We start from the raw sequence: 16,198 nt of genomic DNA on the forward strand, positions 1-16,198 counted from the left end.
TGTTTATCTTTCCTATGCACTGCTACCACTTAGTAACATGAATTGAAGTTATAATCTTTTAAGTAAATGTACATTCAGTTGGTATATAGCCTTCTACTTTTAAAAGATTAGATATAAATCATATTTTAGGACATTTTTGTTAGAAGTGCCAATCACTGATGTCCTGCCAATTACTGGGGGGGTTACCCTAATTTTGAAGTTATTTATTGGGGGGAAGGGGGTCCCACTCCTTATATACATTCTAGATCACTCCGAACTCTTAAAAGTGCCCCGCTTCCTAAAATACACCTTGCCCCCCCCCTTCCCCCACAAAAGGCCCGAAAGAAACAGACTATGATAATAAGCCGTGTAAAGAGTTGGAAACAGAAAGAACACTGCAATAAAGTTTTCTATAAACTTAAAAGAAAAACTTATCCTATCCCTTCAATTGTTAAATTTATGCAACTACATTGTTCCCGAGAAAATTAAAAATCCAAAAATTTAATTAATGATGTTTTGTAGGGGAGACCTTGAACCAACATGTAAATTGAACTTATGTTCATTGTGGCTCTATCTGTTTAGATAACAAAGCAAATGCACTAATAGTTCACTTAGGAACTTCTACAAATGTGTTTAGTTTTTTGCTACTACTCTCTATTTTGGTCAACAAAGAAAATGAGACCTATTAAGAAACATGTGTAATAAATTGAAAGACCTCACAAAAAACAGCAAAATCGGTCACATCAATCTGCACAAATTAATCGGAAGCCACATCTTACGATTGAGAACGGTTGTTACAATGGCAATTAAATATCGAAAAGATTCAGACGAATCAGAGAACGAAAAAAATAAGTTCATTGAGGCAGGATATCATTAATGTACCTTATCATGTATTCGGACATCACAAATCTTGTGAATCTCATTTCTGCCGTGATAAGAAGGATAAAAACTACGTGCCTGTACTAAAAAGTAGTGGTCTACTTTGCAGAATATTGAATAGTTTTAATGCACTCTCAGACCATGCCAAAAGCTTGATTAAAGACGTTACAAGCAATAAAGTAGAAGAGTTCAACGGCATTGTCTCGAAATTCATAGGGGGCAAGCGAGTAAACTACTGCTTGAAAAGGTCTTATCAAGCAAGATGTTGTGCAGCTGTGGTTTCTCACAATTCAAGAACATCGATATACAAGTTACATAAAGCAATGTATCGTTGCAGTCCTGGAGGAATAAGCAAGAGGTACGAGGCGAGAAAAATTGCTAGGAGAGCACGCGAACTCTTGCGTAAAAAAAACTTGTACCCGAAAACGACTTTTTTCTCCACCTGATGCAATGTCCTATGGGAACAATGCTGAAAAACCGGACTTGGATCCAGCAATTTTCAAAATGAAATTGGACAAGTTCACCCACAATTTATCAGTTAGTAAAGAAGAAGCTAATCGCATCCAAATAAATACAGCTCTTCAAAGTTTGTCCCATGAATGGATGGAAGAAAGGCGTAAACGCCTAACTGCTTCGAATTTTGGAATTGTGTGCAATAAACTATCACACACAAAATGCGACAGCATAATTAAAAGAATTTTGTATAGTAACTTCGAATCTAAAGGAATGAAATACGGGTAAAAACATGAAAAAGATGCCCTGGACGAAATGCGAAAAATGGGTACGAAAATAGAACTTTGTGGTTTATTTATCGACGAAAATTTGCCCTTTTTAGCTGCAAGTCCAGATGGACTTATCGACAATGATGGTTCGGTGGAGGTAAAATGTCCCTCTTCTTGCAGTGAGCTGACCCCAGAGGAGAGCATACTACAAAGAAAATTTAAGTTCTGGAATATCGACAAAAAAAATAACAATCAAAGGTATTAACTTAAAACACATATTTTACTTTCAGATTCAGGGACAATTACATATATCAAGAAGAAATTATTGTTTATTTGCCCTCTGGACATCACGCGGCATAAAGATTGAAAAAAATCGACCGAGACGATGAGTTCTGGGCATCAGAAATGAAAAACAAGCTGACCAAATTTTATTTTGATTGCTTATTGCCAGAACTCATCGATCCTAGGTATCCTCGCTCCATGCCATGCAGAAACCCTGAATATATCCTAGATGCACAGAAATTAAAAGAAAAAAAGAAAATTGAAAAACAACGGGGAAAAAAGGATAAGCAAGACAAAATAAACGAACAAAGGAAAAAAAAAGATAAACAAATGTATAAATAAATAAATGAAAGGAATCGTATACAAGCTCAAAATTTTGACTTGAATGTAAATAATATGTATTATATGTTTGAATAGTTTTAACATTGTTATATGTATTGTATTTTTAGTATCTATTTTTAATTTGAAAAAAAAAAGGAATAACCTTTCACTTCTTCGTCAAAAAATCTTCTATTCATCAGGTTTTTTTTTTTCAGATCACAGTACGATATATTTTTTTTAATTTCCCGTTTTTGTTAATTAACATTTATAAAGATAACTGAACTTGAAATCTATATTTAAAAAATTATACTTGATTTCATATATATCATTTGGTATTCTTCACCAAAAAAAAAAGTTTCAAAGAAAACTAAGTATAGATAGCATAGTACTGCACTGTAAATACAGAAGGAATAGGAGAAAACAAATTGGATAATTGAATAAGAGGACAATCAAACAAGAGTTGAATGAAAAAAAAGAAATAATGAATTTTTTTTTTTTAAACTTTTTTCGACCTAGATTAAACAATTAAAAATTGTATTAAGAAAAAAAATTAATTACTCTTTATATAGAGAGCTGGTATATTTTAGACGGCAATCCATCTTTATTTCCCCCCATTTCCAGCAAAAGTATATGTATACGTACATAGATTCACTGTTTGTATTTGCACTTAAAGTTTATGTTTTAAAACTTCATTTTCATCTATAATAAATAGTTTCAAAATAACTCTTGCATTTTTATTTATATGCACACTGTTTAAATTAACAGGAAGTGATGATTGAAGGAAGATTAATTTCTCCACTTTTACAATTATGCATACAATGTATCGACAGGCCTACGTTGCCCAATACTTTTTTTTTTCTGACCCACCTTTTAGCGTAACACTTTAAGATTGCTTGAAGTTCAGTTTAGAAAATCAAGTTCTTTAAAATGTGGCTTCTAATAATAGAAAAGTGTCTGCTGGCATCTGGTTACTAACCATTTGAATTTTAGGTTGAGCAATCCAAATAATAGTTTTGCTTCCCTCGTTTTTGTAAGTCGGCATGGTATTTGCTGTCTTTGGTATAATTTACGCTAAGCCAGTGGCGTACCAAAGGAGAGGGGGACGAAAACACCCCCCCCCCCCCCGAGTCATGGGTTTTTAGAAAAATGAGTATTCTAATACAGTAAATTAATTATATGAAAGGACTGTTTTGATCAAGAAATTAACTGAGAAATGTTTCTGGCTTTCGCTTTCACTTTTTCAAAACTGGAAATTAAGTTTTTAAGAACATCATCACAGATAAAATACACAAAGCATTTGATTTTTATTTCACATCGAAAAAGTAAACCCGAGCAAAGACGGTTACGGGGATGCGAGTCAAAAATAAGGAAGCAAGGCTGTATTGACTTTAAAAAGGGATTTAAACTAGTAAAATTTAAAAGTGCCTTTGCATGATTAAAATTGCTGATTTAAATCAATTCATTCATTTCTGTTTAAAGAGACATTATTGGTCAACCACTATTTTGAAAAGAGAAAAAAACCTCATACAATAATATTTTGGAAAAGAATTATGAGAAACACATTATAATTTTTTTTTTCTTTTTAAATCTTTAATAACTTGAATTTCGAGTATAAAACTCAAGGGACGGTTACTGTAAAAGCACTTATTTTCGCGAAACTGAATCGAAAATTTAATATGAACAGAACCGTAAGGGGACGGGGGAGTGAATGCGGAATACTTTTGAAGTAAGAGACAAATAACACCAACCCCTGCCAACCCCTAGGCACAGTCGAGGAACCTCAATGACAGCTATAAATCACTAGTGTGGTTTAGTACCTTCTCCTAAGTTTCAACTCTGATTGGATGCTTGTCTGTCAATCAAGTCTGCTTAGCACATGCCTTTTTGCTCTGCCGTATAATGAGTTTCTTGAAATGGTGGTCGAGTTCCAAAATAGATCTCAGTACCGCGGCCCCTTAAGATAGACCTTTTAAAACTTATTTCATCTCAGCAATGAATGATTGGATGATTAACTCAGGAAATGTTGGGAAGCCAGCAACTATTTATGATGTTGCCGAGTTGGTTGGGGGGGGGGGGAGCCTTTCCACCAGCTTTTACCCCTAGTAACATTATCTCAGGATTTAAGAAAACCGGGTTGTTTCCACTCAGTTAAAATATTTTCCCTAAAAGTGAATTTCAGGCTTCAATTGTTAGATCAACCAATGTAATCTGAGATAATTGAGACATCAAGCACAAGTAGGCCTTCTTCTACATTAGTTGATGAACCTGAAGGCTTTTCTGTTCTGTTGACCTCAGTTGATGAGCCTTTAACTTCATCTGTAAGGAATCTCTTCAATTCTTAATGTAGACTTACTTCCCATTTTAGTTGGTAGATTTTAAACTTCAACTGTAGGTCAAGTGCCTATGATATCAATGTCTTCACAGCGGCGAGTATTGGTATTTCTCTAAGACATCCGCCCCTATCCTAAAGAGTGACCAAGAAAAGAAACATGTAAGGGAAGATCTAGAGGGAAATCTTTTAATACTGACAATACTCCAGTAAAAGAATGGATAGAAGTAGAAAAAGAAAAAACAACCTAAGCCAAAATCTATGAAAATATTAAAAGCATCCCAAAATAGAGCTGTCAAAAAGATTTTTCAAAACAGCTCAGAGTCTGACATTGATGAAGATCTAGCTGATTTATGTGAAGAGGGGCTTCCCGAGGAAGATATTGTCAATTTGGTGGATCCTGATAATTCAGTTATTGCGGGTGGAAGTTTTGTTATTGCAAAACTTAGTTTCAAAAAAAAGTGTAATTCTTTGCTGCTGAAGCTGTCTCAATTGACGATATTTATCAAGTGAAACCTCAAACTAGTATGTTGTGGCCATCACGAAAGTTTCTTCTTTATTTTTCCTTTTTCTGATCCCTCCCCCATGCTTGACGAGGAAGTAATATTCCTGACAAAAACAAAATTACACATGCAAAAACTTGACGACCATCCCAATGTCTGAACTATTGTAAAAACAAAACAAAGAGCGAAAATTGAAAGTTACTTTAAAAGCCTTAGTTGAATTAATTACAAATATTTTATTTATTAACAAACATAAGATGGCAACAGTTAAAAATTTTAAATCATTGAGATAATATTTCCGATCATTTCCATACAATTAAAATCACGAGAAATACGCAGACGACAATCTATTACGATTTATCTTTCTTATTGTTGCATTAATAAAGCTATTTTTATGCGCAAAAAAAGAAAAAAAAATCAACACCTCTTGGAGCGATTGGAGTCAAAATTGAACCAAAGCCTGTTTACGTATGGATTCACATATATTCCAAATTTCAACCAGAATGTAGCATTACTTCTTGAGATAGGGCACTCACAATGGAAAAAAATAACGGGTGATTGCGCTACCCCCCTTTTTAGCTGTTGACACCAAAATAAAATCAGCTCTTATACCCACTAAGGGCTACTTGTCAAAAAAAATTTTGTTTGATTCCGTTCGTTATTTCTTGAGATACAGGAGTCACAATTGACGACAAAAAACGTTCTATAACTCAACCCCCGTTTGAGCTATTGACACCAAAATTGAATCAGCACCTGCTCCTTTTAGGGGCAACATATGGACCAAATTTTGTCTGATTCCGCCAGTTACTTCCTGAGGAATAGCAAGCACGCGTATCTCAAAAAACATCCCATTGCTCCACCCCCCTTGGAGGAATTCACGCCAAAAACCAATGGGCACAAGTTCACATAGGGGCACATATGTGTACCGAATTTCGTTCAATTTCATGCGGTAGTTTTTGCTGTAGAGTGGCCACAAAAAACTGGTCACACACAGACGTGACACACATACACACACGCACAGACAGACAGATTTTTCCAAAAATAGTTGAAATGGACTCGGCACACCTCAAAACGTTCGAATCCGTCAAAATTCGAAATTCGAAAATTTGTACGAATCCAATACTTTCTTCTATATATTAGATATAGAAGAAAGTAAAAAGATGAAACTTACCAAAAGTTCGCTAGAGTGGGCCCAAACGCTTATGAATTGGAGAAATGTGATATTTTAAAATTACCTCATCCTACATTATCTGGTGGATCAGAACGACAGCTTCAAAAATTGGTTTTCGGTGTTGATTTATCAAAATACACTGTTGGTTAGCTGCTTCGTTACCTAGATAGAATGTTTTCTTTGGGGGGGGGGGGGCAATATTTTGCTTTCAAACTTTTGTGCTTTATTTTTTTTTCTATAGATACATGTAAACTTAACCCTATTTAATATGTATGTTAAAATCCTAATGAATTTGAATTTTACTTACCAAATACAAGGAATTATATAACTAGGTTCAAGGTACAGTACCAATATTCATACTTGCCAACCTTCAAAGGAAAAAACCAGGAGATTTTACTAGAGGTACCTTATTTTCCTGCGTATTATCCGCGGGCAGCCTATAATCCGCAGGTCCTAAAATCGGCCTGAAGAAAAAAAGCTTCGTATAATCCGCGGATAATACAATGTAAAAAAATAAAGTTTGAGTTTAACATACCAATTTGAGCAACTAAACCAAAAACGTTAAAAAGTAATTACTTTGAAGGCATAATCAAAATTAATCTGAGAGATAATCTAAAATATGATTTCTTTTTGAAATCTTGATTATAGTTCGCTAATTGCTGGAAAAACAAAGAATCAAGTCAAAGGAGCAAACGGTCTAATCTTGTGCAAATGGCTACCTATTTCACTGTAATGTTGCTTATTTAACATGACCTGAATCTCAAAGAGGAACATTCAAGCAACATAAAATAACCAACATACAGGCAGGCAGCGATGAAGAACATGCATGCTTCGTAAAATAAACAACATTCAGTCAGCGTACAATCTCGATCGGTGAATCCTACTGTAAAAATATTGAGGTTCAGTGCGTTGGTGTTAAGCGAAAAAAAAAATCACAGATAATCCGCAGCTGCATATAATCCGCACCTCATAAACTTTGCCTTTTCTAGCAGATAAAATACGGATTATACGCAGGAAAATACAGTATATAGGTGATTAATCATCGACATATCTTCGCTACAGATTTAAATTATGCTTTTAAATAACACGAATAATAAATTTAAAGTGAAATGGGGATGTTTTGCGATGTACGCAAACTGGTAGTATAGCTTGACCATGAAAAGAAGGCAGATGACCTTGAAGCCAAAACATCATTTGTATCAATTGTAATAGGTTGTTTGTCTTTATTTTGGAATAGATAGGATTAGCAAGACCATGCCTCTTTCTATTCGGTGCTTTCTGGCAGATTCAACCTATTACAAATGATACAAATATGATGTTTTGCTTCAAGGTCATCCGCCTTCTCTTCGTAGTCAAGCTTTAGCAAGAAAAATATACTGCAAAGGAAAAACTAAATAATGAGTGAATTTGCTTAAAGTTTCATACATTCTTCAGTTTCTACCAGAAAAGTAGCTACAAAAATTTAATTGCTAAAATCCGAAAAAGGAAATCAATATGTAGTGAAAATGCAATATAAAATAAGTAGGTATAGGGTAGCACATGTTAAAATAACTTCAAACATTCAAAATAATTGAAATAATTTCAAGATGCAAAAGGATTAAAATCTGCTGCAATTTTCCGCAAAGCACATGCTTCGTTGAACATGTTATGTGGAAAGCTTCTAAACAATTAATTGTTACTAAATGAGTTATTAATTGGAAAAATTTATTCCCTTACATTGGTAGACTAGAAAAGGACGCCATCTACTGAGAAGAAATTGAAACTTTTTCATGATTGACTGAAAAAACTGCAAAAACGGGAGAAAATCTTAAAAAACGGGAAATCGGGAGATGGAAGCAAAAACAGGAGTCTCCCGTTAAAAACAGTAGAGTTGGCAAGCATGAATATTGTACCTTTAACTTATTGAAGGTTTTTTTTTTTTTTTTTTTTTGAATAAGTTCTAAACCATGCAATAAAATTCTTTGAAAAAAATATGACATAAAAAAGTCAAAGGTATGTAGAAAATATATATAGGGTCCCTGTGCCAGTAGTGGACACCTATTCAGTAGTGGACACCTTTTGTCAATAATTGTTTATATCTGCACTATTCAATAGTATTTCTTGTTATATTTTCTTGAAATGCATTCCAGATTTCTTACTTGTATGGTGGGCTATCATTGGTTAACAGTTCTTATCAATCTGGCAACAGAACTGTGAACTGAATGACTCATGGTTTGCAAAAAGCACATTTTTTAGTTGATGAAGACAAGAAAGGAGAAATTTTTATCTAGTAACATCCATCAGATTTTCCGGTAAAAGACTCTTTTTGTTGTTACATTTGAATTTAATTATGATTAAAATTGTTTTATATTTGTCTATTTCATTTGAATTTAAAGTAAATAAATTTTGGTGGGGGGTGTCCACTTTCAAAATAGAATATTCTTAAAAATTTCAATAATGGACACCAAGGTGACCACCACTAGAATTCATATTTCTAGAGGTGGACACCCAGGTGCCCATTACTGAAAGGAACTATTCTTATAGTGGACACCTACATTTTTATTTCATAACTGAAATTTCAAATATGTAAATTTAAAAAAAAAAGGAATTAATTGAGGAATCTTGAAAAAAAGAAGTAGAAAATTAAATTAAAATATAGGTACAGAGCCATAAAACTTCAGAGCCCTGATAAGTGAAATTAGAAAAAACACTAAAATTTCTTGCAAGTTATTATTATTATTGGAAACCAAAAGTGTAATTAAGTTTTTTAAATTCTTTTATGTGAGCTTTCAGAAAAGTGTATAATGTGTGGGTAATATAGAAGGCCAATTTAATAGGCCTAATTTAGTCTTTATGATGTTGGCACATATTTATCTAACATCCTAATGTGACATTTCTTACATTGTACCTTAATATAGCAGGAGGGCAACGCAACTATACTACAGAAAAAATACAGGAATTTTGTTTTTCAGTTTTCAACAAAGCAATTTTTGACAAAGTGTTTAAAGGTGGATTATTATTATTTATATAACAAATCAACAACTCTTTCACTAATGATACACTTTTACTCTTTTACAGAAGTCCGCAATGAGTAAAGTAAAAAAGAGAGTCCTATTTCAGTATTCAGAAGATGCAATGGTGAAAGCAATAGATGCAGTTCGGAATGGAATGAGCAGCAGCTGCACATGCTTTTAATGTTCCTAGAGCTACTCTTATTCGTAAGTTGATGGGAACAGTTTCAGAAAATCGCAGAATGGGGCCTTGCACAGTTTTAACAACAACAGAAGAAACCAGGGCTCGAAAATTATATTGCCCGACATGCCCGGGGCATGTAAAAATTCCGATTGGGCGTGAATATTTTACCCTTACATTCCCGGCTGGGCATGTAATGATATAAGTTTTTAAATTGAGTATTGGTGTATTTGATGACGATTTATTATGTTCTATTTATTCTAGTATTTCTGTTTTATATTGAAATAATTCTTGGTTCAGATATAAAGCTGTTGAATTTTTTGTCTGATTAATGCTATACGACAAATTCAAATATTTTTGTTATTATACTATGAAACAACCGAGCATGTAAAATTTATATTCGGACATGTAGTTTTTAGACAAACATAAACGGCAGGGCATGTAAAATTTTAAAGATTTTTCTTGCCCTGGAAGAAACACTGTTAGAAACATGGATTTTAGGGTTAGCTAGGAAAGGATTTCCAGTTACGAAAAATATGTTGTGCACAGCTGTGAAGCATATTTTAGATAAAGATGGAAGAACAAATCCTTTTAAGGATAATATGCCTGGTCAAACATGGTTTAAGGCACTGTTAAGAAGGCATCCAAAAATATCTGTAAAACATGCAGAATGCCTAACATCTGCACGTGCGTCAGTCACTAAAGAAGGTATTTGTAAATGGTTTTAAGAAGTAGATGAGATGTTTATGGAAGATGGAATAAGAGATGTGTTGAATCATGCAGAACGTTTATTCAATGCAGATGAATCGGGGTTTTATGCTTTGTCCCAAAAGTAAAAAAGTTCTAGGTCCACGTTCTAGGAGTGACTTTTATTGTGAAGTTCCAAATAATAACAAGGAACAAATAACTGTAATGGGTTGTTTTTCTGCTAGTGGGGAAACTGTCTCACCTATGGTGATTTTTCCATATAAACGGTTGCCTCGAGATGTTGCAGATTCTGTTCCAGAAGGGTGGGCTGTTGGTCTCTCTGAAAATGGATGGATAAATAGTGAAGTTTTTTTCGAATTTATCTCAAATCACTTCATACCTTTTTTAGACAAGAAAGGATTAGAGAAACCGGTGGTGCTCTTTATAGATGGATATCGCTACATTTAACAATTGAAACCAGTAATTTATGCAGCCAGTATGGAATAGTTTTAGTGGCACTGCATCCTAACAGTACACACATGTTGCAACCCGCTGACGTCAGTGTTTTCAAACCATTAAAAGATGGGTGGAAAGAGACTGTTCAGCAATGGAGGTTTGATAACTATCCAGAACAAGTAACCCGAAAAACCTTTTCACCAATTTTGAATGAAGTTCTGAAGAAACGAGCAACTGCAGAGATAAAAAATGGATTTCGTGCAACTGGAATTTATCCATTTTGTGTTACTAATGTAGACTTTGATAAATGCCTGAAAAGTCGGTTAAATGACAATCGTTTAAAAACAAAACCATTGATGCATATTACTGACAGGCCATTTTTAGATATTTTAGAGTCCAAAATTGGAGATAATAAATTATCACTATTTAAAAACATAAAAGATGAAGAAGAATGGACAGGTCCAGAGTCATCAAAAGATCTTTTCTATGTTTGGAGAGAATTTAAGAAGTTTGAGAGGAAAAAGATAGAGGAAAATTCCCTAAGCCAACCATCAGTAATCTCTGAAAATCAAAATTTACAAGAAGATTTGAATGAAGAGGCAGAAGATATTTTGCCTGTCACAATCAAGCATCAAATGAGTCCACAGCCATTTACATCTTCCACATCACCATATCCTCCAAAAAAGATGGGAACCATAAGCAGTCCATTTAAGAGCTGTCTCTTTTGGCCAAAAACCCCTCAAAAGAAAACTACATTCTCTCGAAAAAGAAAAATCTTTCCTGCAGTGGTGTCCTCGGAAAAGTGGAAGCAGTACTTCACCTCTTGTGAAGAAAGAAAGAAAACTACAACTAAGAAAAAGTATGAAGCAAAAGTTACACATCAAGACTGGATTTGTAAAAAATGCAACAGTAGTTTTGTTGATGAGAAGAAACGGAAGCTACGGCGTACCTGGATTGAATGTGATAAGTGTGATGATAAATACCATTTTAAATGCATACCCAAAACTCACATTGAAGCTTTTGGATTAGATGAAGATGATATGGATGAAGTGTCATTTTTTTGTCATAATTGTGCCACATTGAGTAGTGATGATGAAGATAACTAAAGCCTGGACTTAGCTGACATTTGTATTAAGATTTTTTCCCATTTTGATTTTTTTTTTATATTTTAAAGATACTTTGTATGATTTTCAAGGGCATTTTGTCGCTGTTTTTGAAGATTATTTTTTAGGAAATCAACTTCTAAGCCGCAATGGTAACTGTTCCTCACACATTTTCATTTAATTTTCTTGTAATTTTATCTTAGTTTTAAAATAAACTCTAGAATACCATAAGTGTCCACTACTGGGTGTCCATACTGATTTTTCAGTGTCCACTACTGAAATTTTTCTGACAATTTCAATTATATTTTTTTTTTTTTTTTGCTGCTCAGTATAAGGATAATGTATAATGAGATATATCTCATGCAAACTGACACTTCAGAGGTAGTCTGGTATTTTTTTACAGTTGTGATTATTAAAACTTGTGTATTTATAATTTATCAAAGTTCAGAAATCCTTAATGGTGTCCACTACTGGCACAGGGACCCTATATATAAATGAATTATTGTTTGGTTATAGGCATTAATGGTAAAAATTGGTTTAATTAATTCGTAAAAATAACATTATTTTTTTTTTAATTAAAAATCTTCAACTAAAAACAGGTTCAAGGTACACCACTCTCCCCTAAAATAAAGGTTAATATAGTAATAATGTTGTCTTGGCGATAGTAATGCTTAAAAATCTAATAATCTAACCTTACAAAAAAGTAACTCAGCTGCCTAAACAACATTGTCACATTTAGGTATAACTGAATATCTTATAGGTGGTTTTAACTATTCTAAAATGTCACAATTAACAAAACTAACCTAAATGCGATAATTATGTTTTATCTTTCTATATAGTAGCCAAAATTTCAATTTACTTAAAACAAATTAGTTTAAAAGTAAAAGAATAATTATTTTCAGTCCTTTTTCACTTTCCCACCAAAAATTAAAAATGTGGTTGAATATTCCCTAAATTGTGCACACTTATGTAGAACTGCGTCTCATTTAAGCACACTGACCTAAAATGCTTATCTCCCGACACCCCCTTCCACCTAGCCATAATAAATGACACCTCCCTAAATGCTGGAGGAAAAGAAATGTTTACTTTGCGTGATAAATCACAATAACATCAATAAAATACAGAACATTGTTTTCACACAATTATTAAGCATTTTCAACTTAACGCTTACTTTAAAACATGAAGGCTTTCTTTTTGCAGCTTAAACATTCAGCTCACCACAGAAAAACTACACGTCAACATAATAATGTACACATTTTAATCGGAAAAAAGTAAGAGCAGCCCACACGTGGAAGTGGAAATATAGGCGCCATGTTCAGTTCAGATGACAGAAATAGAAACTAAGCCCCTACTCTCCAGTACGCATACAGAGGTTGACATAGGGGGGAGCGAGGTTCGAAAACTGCTTTCGGACATCGGCTCTCGGCTGGCAAACTTGTGACGTCACAAGTCAGAGGGAGATCGTCGCCACGAGACCGGAAAGCGGGAAGCGTGTGCAAATAGCGTAACCGATTCGATGTTTTGAACTTCCATGTTTCATAGAATTCGAATTATAGAGTTTTTTTAAAGCAGATTTTGATAACGGCTAAGCCTTTATTCGCGCGATTGATAACTGAATTCATTGTTGGCTGACAAGGAAATAAAAACGCAGTGATTTAAAATTTTTATCTGTTGTCGCTGCTTTATACCAGCTCTTCGCTAGTTTTCCCGAAATTACCGAAATTAAAAGGAAAAAGACATAGAGTTCCCCTCGAGGAGTTGACTGCATTCGACCTCTACCATAGCGCGTTCTCAAGTGTCCAAATTTGGGTACATTTTTTTTTTTTTTTTTTTTTTTTTTTTTGATATAATGCAGAAGTTTTACACCTTTATAGCAATTTGATTTATTTTCGAATTTTTGCATTAATTTTCGCGACGCCAATGTTGTGCATATAAAGTATTACGACTTGTTTCTCCACAAAGAGATGAAGATGCTTCTGCTACCAACATAATTACTCTTTCTACTTCGACCTCTTGGATGTTCAACTCAATTACGTCACTCGTTGTATCCATTTTCTTAAGTTCCGCATTAGATTTTTTATCGTTCGTCAGTGGGGGGTAGAGGGCTCGTAAGTACAGTGTAGAATCTAGGGTTTTTCCGAGGTGGGGGAAAAATTCAAAATCCCCCCCCCCCACACACACACACATCCATCTTGCTTTAAATAGTTCTATCAAGTTGTATTTAGTATTTTCAATAAACTTTGACTTTTTAACAGGTTTGATTAAATAATCATTTTATACTATGGCAAATTGTAAACATTTTTTTCTTTTGCTAAAATGGAGATATACTACGTCATAAATTAGAATTAAAAATCCTCTCCCTCTCTCTTTTTTTCGAAAACGAGTTCAGTATTCAGATACAAGTGGTTTGCTTTTAATCTTTTAGTTTCCGCCACTTAGCACTAGACATGGGCGTCGCGGCCGGGGGTTTCCAAGAGGTCCGGACCCCCTCAATATTTGAAAATCGGACCCCCTCGATAATTGTCAAGATGAAATTCATTATTTTGGGGAAATTATTTTTGCTTTGAAGACTTTAAACAGTTGCATAATACATAATTTACCATGTTTAATTCATATTAAATAAAATGAAATTAACATCGGAAAAAAAATGAACTAAAAAAAAAGGTGATGTGTATAGTGAACGGAAAGTGATCTCCAATGACAAACCATTGCTGTGCTTTCTGCGCCCACTAGTTTCAGTGGATTATGCTAGAAAGGGTACACCTTCTCCGAATGCAATGTCTACCATCCATAGTCGTGTCTCCAGCGTATTTGTTGCTATTTTGGGGGAAACAACGGGACAATTTTGAGATACTGAAACTAGATGGACAACTCCCCCCCCCCCCCCGACTCTCCTGCTAATAAGTCAACAGAAGTCAGACGGAGATCTGAGTTTCTGCCCCTTTCTTTCTTATCTCGTTTCTCAGCACTTCCAGGTTTCTGTTTCGAGTTTTGCAGTGTTTGTTTCTCCGATTCGATTCAATTTATTGCGACCTCGATGTTGCCCAAACAAAATGAGACACCAGACCTCTTTGTCCGTTTTTTGCAGCTAGCAACAACACCGTGGTCGAAGGATGTCCAAAAATTTAGAAGACCACTTAGCTGGTCAAAGGTTAAGTTTGGGGTAGAAAGGGAAAGGACGTGTCATGTGTTTGACATTATTCAACACGTGGCTTCAAAGTACCTTACCGAAGCGCGGTTTCTCAAATGTGTTTGCGGCATCTCAAATTTGACCAAAAAAGCGTTACGTTACAGAAAATAAAGAGGAGTCAAAAAATTAAAGTGCAATTTCTTAAGCAAATCGTAAGCCAGCATAACGATGGATACTGTGATGTCACTTCCGACAGACCAACGAAAAAAGAAGCTTTCCTACTGGGAAACGTTCCGATAAAAATAAAGATAATTTCATGTGGTCTTTTGGTCTCCTTCAGAGTAAGTGACCTGAAGAGCGCTCCTATTTTGGTAAAAATGCTCTTTTTTACATATTTGATTACGGTTATGGAGAGGTGGCTTGAAACGGGAAAATGTAGCAAACCTTCTACATCAAATGAATCTGAGCAATTTCTAACTACTGAATCATCATCAACATCCACGGAACCATCTTCAAAAAGTCAAAAGATCATATGTAAATACCATTCTGTTTAGTGTAATACATGCAGGAGCTCCCCGAATTTATACTATTCAGATGGGGTTTCTTCTCGATTTTCCGAATGAAATTCCTAATTACCCACATCACTACATCTAATGAGAATATCTTTTTAATGCAATATTTCGCAAAAAACTTCTCGGAATTAGAAGACTCGTCAGACAAAATTTTCTGGGAAGGGAAAGTATGAAAGTTACCAGTGACCTCCTATCGTGTAGCCCCTGAATGCCTGCTAATCAGGTACGCTTTATAGTCAATATTTTGACATTATGAGTCCTATCAGAGCTAATGCTTTCAACTTTCTCTTTTTTTTTTTTTTTTGGAAATGTTTCATCTTTTATAAATTTTAATGGAATAAATAATACTCCTTTTAGTTATTAAAGCTTAACAGAAAATTATCCGTTAATAATCCTGCTTTACTGAACGAATTTAATTGAAATAACCATTTTGAAACTTATTGTCACGTGTCAGAAAAAAGCAGTTCATTTCTCTATCTCTTTCCCATCGTCCACTGATCAGAATTCAGTTATACACCAAATGCTGTTTGTTCTCTGTGTAGGCCAGTACTTTTCAATCTGTGGGGTGTGTCTCTCAAGGCAGGCCTGTCACTTAAAGAGGATCAGGAGGGGCACTTTCCCTGCTGATTTTGAGAAATCAGAAATTAATGTATTTACATGGGCATAGTTTTTGCTGTTTTTTGGTTTCATATGCGTTGAGTGTATGGAGGATTCAAAAAAAAAAAAGCAAAATTTTGGTGCATTTGTTACAAAAAACCTGATAAAATTAACAAAATACTTTAAAAGGTTGCATTGTTAAAATATGATATTATGAGAGCTTAATTATGTGTCTTATTTTATTTTTGTAGTTGTGTTTTTCGTAGGTTCGTGAATGTCATAACGGTGAATAATAT

General features: G+C 34.3%; 1 long non-coding RNA gene across 2 annotated transcripts in view; it reads right to left on the minus strand.

Annotated features, from left to right (window-relative positions):
* The window catches only part of LOC129229347 (uncharacterized), a 39,489-nt gene extending 26,575 nt beyond the window's left edge, over positions 1-12,914 (minus strand). For both annotated transcript variants that reach the window (XR_008581088.1, XR_008581089.1), the window contains exon 1: positions 12,775-12,914. This is a non-coding gene — a long non-coding RNA (uncharacterized LOC129229347). The remainder of the gene's footprint in view (positions 1-12,774) is intronic.
* Between the last annotated feature and the right edge of the window lie 3,284 nt (positions 12,915-16,198).

This window comes from Uloborus diversus, chromosome 9 (assembly GCF_026930045.1).
Source record: "Uloborus diversus isolate 005 chromosome 9, Udiv.v.3.1, whole genome shotgun sequence".
NCBI lineage: Eukaryota > Metazoa > Arthropoda > Arachnida > Araneae > Uloboridae > Uloborus > Uloborus diversus.